Source organism: Cynoglossus semilaevis, chromosome 11, assembly GCF_000523025.1.
Source record: "Cynoglossus semilaevis isolate Cse_v1.0 chromosome 11, Cse_v1.0, whole genome shotgun sequence".
Lineage (NCBI taxonomy): Eukaryota > Metazoa > Chordata > Actinopteri > Pleuronectiformes > Cynoglossidae > Cynoglossus > Cynoglossus semilaevis.
In genome coordinates this window covers 14738032-14744610 of record NC_024317.1, presented here as the reverse complement: position 1 = coordinate 14744610, position 6579 = coordinate 14738032, and positions in this window count along the sequence as shown.

The following is a 6579-nucleotide window of genomic DNA, read 5'->3' as shown; positions in this document are numbered from 1 at the left end:
TTCATTTCCTTTGCTCTTTTTGTCGTACATCAGCGTTTCCACCTTCTCATCTCAGTCTTTTTATCTTTTTCTCTTCTGGATCCTGTGAAATGAATCAGTACCACAGCTAACGTTCTCTGTCCCCGGTCTCTTCCTCTGTGATGGCATTTAAAACAGCAGGGTGGAGCACATTCACTTACATTACATCTGCTGAGCCTGCACAGAGCAGCTGGAACAGCTAGGATATATGTCTCACTCACTGAGCACCAGGAGGCGCAAAAGAAGGAGAGATGATACTTCGAAATGTGGTTAAAGTGTAACTTTTATTTACAGTGGAACCGTTGGTCTGACGGTCACTGTTATTATTATCATTGTTGTACTGTAGCTCAGAGAAATCAACACAGGAAAAGCTTTTTTTTTTTTCATTTCACCAAAGCACCTTGATGTTAAAATCCCATCATCAACTATTTCTAATCACAATAATAATATAATTATCCATTTCTACACATATAATTATTAATAACATTTAACACACAACTTTCAGTTTTCAACAAACACTTTATTCCAGCTCAGCCTCGGTCAGTGAAGGCACCACAGCTTTCTTACCTCCTGCTGCAGTTAAACCACTGGAGAACAGTTCATTATTTATGTTAATGTTTTTATTGTTGACCTTTATACAGCTATTCCGTACGGTATGTTTGTTATTGGATTGTTATAATCCTTGTTGCAACACACAGCATATACTGTCTGAAATACACTCGTGTCCCACATGGATGAAAGAGCAGGAGACAGCGAGACAGAACTTGACGTGTCCAAAGAGAGCACAAGGATGTAAAAAAAAACAACAACAGTAAAATAGAAGACAGAATAAGACCAGAGGAGAAAAAGTGAGAACCTTCTTCTCCAGGCATTTGTCTTCTGTCAGCCTACAGTGAAGATGAATGGAGAGGAAGGGGGAGAGCAGTCCCTCTCCTCCAGAGAACCTGGAGCAGAGCTTATGGCAGCGTTGCAGCATCAGTGAGAACGACACACGGAGAACATTCATCACGACTGTTTTTGTCACACAGACCCACAGAGAGAGGGAGTGTAAAACAGGGGGGAGGCAGCTGTGGATGGGGGGATCATTTCTCCTCCTCGTCATTGTCATCATCGTCTCACTGAGGGACACTCGTGTTTTTCAGAAAGTGTCCTGTGGCTGCAAGGTCAAAGGTTAAACACACTGTGCCAGTGATGATGATGGTTTGGTTTGTTTGTGTGAGCCGTCACCACAGGTTCATACAGTGTGGGAATAAACCTGTTCATATGTGAGTCCTTGGTTCGAACACATCTAAATATTTGAATCTGATTTGATCTGGTTTTCTCTCTTTAGGTCAAGATCTAACAACTGTCACTCTGTGGCCTCTGTACTTTGAACTTTTTTGGTGCTAAACAGATGACAAGGACCAATCACAAAACAGTTATGGGTATTACATCACTACTATTGGCTGCACAAAGTTCCAAAAGTTTTGCCATAATGTAAAATATACAGTATGTAACCTGTTGATAGAACCATGTCAATGTTTGATGACCCAGAGATGAGACGCTCTCTCCTGTGGCTGTTGTCAATGCCTCGAATATTAATAACACAAAAAGCTCTTTAACAAAGTTTCTATCCTGTTGAATCAAAACACAAACATGTTTTTGTTTTATAGGTGTGCAGATCAAATTACGGCTGCAGATGAAAAGCTGTGGCGTCAGCAGTGAGGAGCAAACTCAAATAGACTGCTGCGTCAGAAACGTACAGAACAGGTGAAAAGTGAGTACGAGAAGTAAGAATGGAGAAAAATGAGTAATAAAAAAGACGAGAGTAAAGACGGGAGAGGGAGCGAGGAGCGGGAGCGCCATTCGTCGTTAAGCTCCATGCTGATTTGACAGTCCTATTATGAAGAAGGATGAGCAGCAGAAAAATGAATTTTGAAGAGATCGCTCTTTTCCCCCCTTCCTTTTAAACCCCTCACTCCTCACCCCTCCTTCTTCCTCACCACTTAACTTTCCTCCTCTCTATTTCTCCCCTGTGGCTGCCAAGTAGATGAGAAAGGAGAGGTCTAATATTTTGGCCCATATGGATGATTACCATTTTATCTTATCAATTACCAACAACTTTCTTCTTTTCCAATCTCCGCTCTGTACAGGAGTGAGTCTATCCTCCATGGGAGATCAGATTTACAGAATATATATGTATATATATATATATATATATACAGTATATATATTAGTTTTTTGTCAACACAGTTGTTCTGTGTCACAATCTCTTGGCTAAACAAGTGTGAACTAAGTTTTAAAAATACGTCGTCTGCATCTTGGGGTCACCACATAGGTGGACCAGCCCAACTTTCAAGGAGAAGATGTCTAGGAAGCATCTTCTGAGCGCAGAGGAGAAATGGAGCTCCTTGGAGCTGCTCCCTGGTGTCTGAGCTCCTCACTCCATGTCTAAGGCTGAGCCTGTATTTCACAAAGAAATTTCCATTTGGAGATCATCTTTCAGCTGCTGTGATCAGTACGTATGCCGCTGACACAAATGACGACTCTGATAACTTGTGTTGCAGCCAATGAGGCAGCTAATGACCTGAGTTGATGATCTACAGTTTAGCCGTGTTCTGCTGTAGCATGTCAGCCGAACTGAAGAGGTGAAACTCACACCAATTAAACCTGTTCAAATTATTGGTGACTAAACTCTAATTGACACATATTAATGACTATATTGAGGTAACACATAGTTAATGACAACATTAGTGGAGTGCTGATCCTGACTCGACGAATTAGTCATAAAGTTAGTCATGTATAGAATTTCACAAGTCGTCCAATTTAATATATATATATATACAGTATATACAGTACTACATAGTAGGGCTGATATCAACTAATACTGATACATGCATAGTTTTTCCAAAACTATTTTAGGTCACATGACATATCGCCTGTTGTGGAATTAACACATTACCTCCTTTTATTGTGATGCTCCACTAAAGGCATTGGCATTGTCTGTACAAAATACATTTTTAAAGCGATTCCAGCATATCTGGCCAAACCCACAGACTGCGTTACTGGGTTTTCATTATTGGAGGAAAAAACCTTAACGATTCTTACTGATATTACATAATAAAGCCAATATATATGGATATATATTTATAGTTTTATACTGTATATTTTACAGTGTGCATCATCTAGGCAGCAAACTGATTAAAATCAGCACAGTTTCAGCCCAATGTTGGCAGCCATTTTCCAAACAGCCAAACGGACAGACATTCATTCCTGCAATTTTTCCAAATTAAACTCAGCATTACAGCACTGCACTGAATGGGAGTAATCAAATCAGAGCAGCACAGGTGCAGCCCAGCTCACCATACCCATGGATGGCCCATTTAGTTGTGTTTTTTTACCAGAGCTCTTTGTCAGCTCATGCTGAGGCGCTGTCATTGGTTCAGTGCCATTTCCAAAGGAATCAACGGTGGCTTTGTTAGCGTTTGGCACATGTTTGTATTGGAGCAGGTTGGAACATGTTTTCAGAATATTTTACAAAGACCATAGTTCTCCCACAACCTCATCACTGTGTCTGTGTAATGTGGGAACGGTGAGAGAAGCAGCTCTGTTAGCTGTCACCAACAGTTTTTCTCCAGCACAGACCTGGGCCTGACTGTGTGTCTAATGTTGACAACATTTTTAAACTGCTGATAATAAAAACAATAATTGGTGACAATAATTGCTGTTTGTTGACACTAATTAATTCAAAGTAATAACATCACTAACTTGATGTACAGTGATGTGATAGACAGTGACAGTTCAGTGTGTTACAATTGCTACACCAGTAGTTTTTTTTTTGGCTGCAATTAAAAGTGTGGGTGATAATCTGTGAGTACAACCTACTAATACTTTAGGATTTGGCCAAAGTAATGTCTTTAGCACAGTGACGTGCATAAAGGCTGTTACAGTGATCATCAACACTAATCAGAAGTACAGGCGTCCGTGCAACAGTCATACATTTCTGTTTATTGGAATAAAATCTGTTTGCTTGTGTGTGGGTCCCCTTCATTCAAATATGTTTACAGGTAAAGTAGTTTCATGAGTTGTCTGACTTTACAAGATGTCTCCAAATACCTGAGGACCGTTGTTGATCACATGCTGCTGTTCAGCTGACAACGAGGATCTTAATGATGACAATCATCATCATTACCAGCACCGTCTGAAGGAAACATCGTGAGTGCATTATGCATCAGAACGACTCAGGGAGGGTTAGCGTACCAGCGTGTTATTTGCTTTATTAATTGAAGTGTTGGTGATAGTGCAGAGGTAATCTCCACTTTTACTCCTACCACGTGTCTGATGAACATCAACCAGCCTGTAGCACCATCAGCCGCAGCCGTACTCAGTAATTTAATAAACTACACACACGCTGATTAGATCCCATGTGTCCTTGTGGCTCAGTAGTGCAGGGAGGAAATTGAGTTATTTCGCCCACTGATGAGAGGACTGCTCTGTGTAATTAATGTGTCTCAGAGAACAAATAGGAACCTGGTTGTAGCCCTAACTCCGATCCATTATTTAATTAAATACACTAACCCTGGTTTATTATATACCATGGCATTACATTCATGTATAAAATACATTTTAATAGATGCAGTACCAAAGGGAGGTGGTGTAGAAAGTGATCATACTCAGATTAAACTCTAAGTCAGTCATTATGCGTCAAGTCCTTTGCCATTTATGCCATGTATACACTTCATTTAGGTTTAATTAAAATATGTTTTCCCCCCGAGAACTCAGAAAGCCGAACCATGCAAGTAGTGTCGGAGAAAAAAAGTACTTCCATGTTACAAATTAAAGTGGGTAAAGCCACTGATTAGTTGAACGGAATTAATAATTTGTTAAATTTGTTTCGCTGGGGCTGAACTACGTTGTGACTTTTGTTGATGGCTGTTAAAGAAATACAAAAGACAAACTTACTAAGTTATATTATTCCTGATACAAACACCAGAGCTAACGTTAGCTACCACAGTTCTAGTACAGACACCAGAGCTAATGTTAGCTACAACAGTCCTGGTACAGACACCAAGGCAAATGTAAGCTACAACATTGCACAGGAAAAATGATTTTGGAAAACCACTGGAGGTGAGAGGTAAGAAAGTGATGGAGGCAGATGGTCTGCTGTGGCGACCACTGAAGGAGAAGCTGACAAAAAAAAAAATAATTGTGTGTGTATTGAACACATGCACCTCCAGAAACTGTTGTAGCTGCACACTCATTTGCCTTGTTCATCCCCTCTCTCCCATCTGCCAATTCCCACCTCTCTTGTTCATGACAGTGAGTTTCTCTCCAGTCAGACTTCAGTCTCTTCACTTACTCTGCTATTGTCTTTTATTGTGTCTCTTGGGTTGTGTGTGTGTGTGTGTGTCAGGCTGGGTATTACTACACTTGTGGGGACAGTGTTTTGGAAATATATTGTCGTTTCTGGGACACTTTTCTTGTGGGGACGTTGTGCAGGTCCCAACTGAAGGTGGGTGTTTTGAGGTTCAACATATATTTTCTAAGTAAGGATTAGAATTTGATTCAAAGATATACTATTCATAAATATACTGATATATACCAATATCCTCAGACTTTAGACATCTGGATAGTTTCTAAAATGTATATATAATTTCATTTTAAGGATACACACATCTTAAATTCCTACAACAATATTAGCAACAGACCAACAGTCTGTACGGAACAAAAAAAAACACACAAAAAAAGATCCAAATTATCCTAGACAACTAGTGTTGTCATTAGTTTCACTTTATAACATGTTTTCTGTACATACTAATGGATGTCATTATATTTACCAGTTGAAGAATGGTAAATTAATTACTACATTTTCAAATGTATCTGTATTTTAGGTGATTTAAAAAAATCCATAACATTGTCACTCGCTATTTTGACTAGTATTTAATTAAACAGTGTCAGCGCGCCATCTAGTGGGAAAACAGGGCCCTCTCCTCATGAAAACAGTTGAAGAGAGAAAAATATGTGTTCAACCCCATTAAAATGATTTAAAGGAAAATATTTCCGATTTATTTTTATTTTATCCTGGCTTTATGTACTTAATATTTAATGCTATGCGTACACGTTTGTGAATTAATACCAATTAATTCATTCTGTTCTAATACTGCTTAAAAATGCATGTCCGCACATAAATGTTTTAGAAACACCAAACAAACACTGCTAATGTTGACTTAATGTAACCGTTAGGCTACTACAGTAGCTTGTAGCTGTGGTAAACGTGTAATTCAACAGGATAAACAGAGAATTTCTCCTTTCTGGTACGTGACCTTTGCTCACCCCATTATCAATGATCCTTATCCTTCTATATTGTAGCGATAGTACAACTTTCCTTAAGGACATTTTCACAAATCCATCAAGTGACTATTTTTTTAATTTGGTACAAAAAGAAACAAGGTAATATAACCCAAAAGCCTGGCATACAACCTTTTTTCTATATGCATGACAATAATACTCCTTAATCTTAAAATGGCCTACAAACAAAGTCATATTAAAGATGCATTTTAGTCACATTCATGTTAAATACTC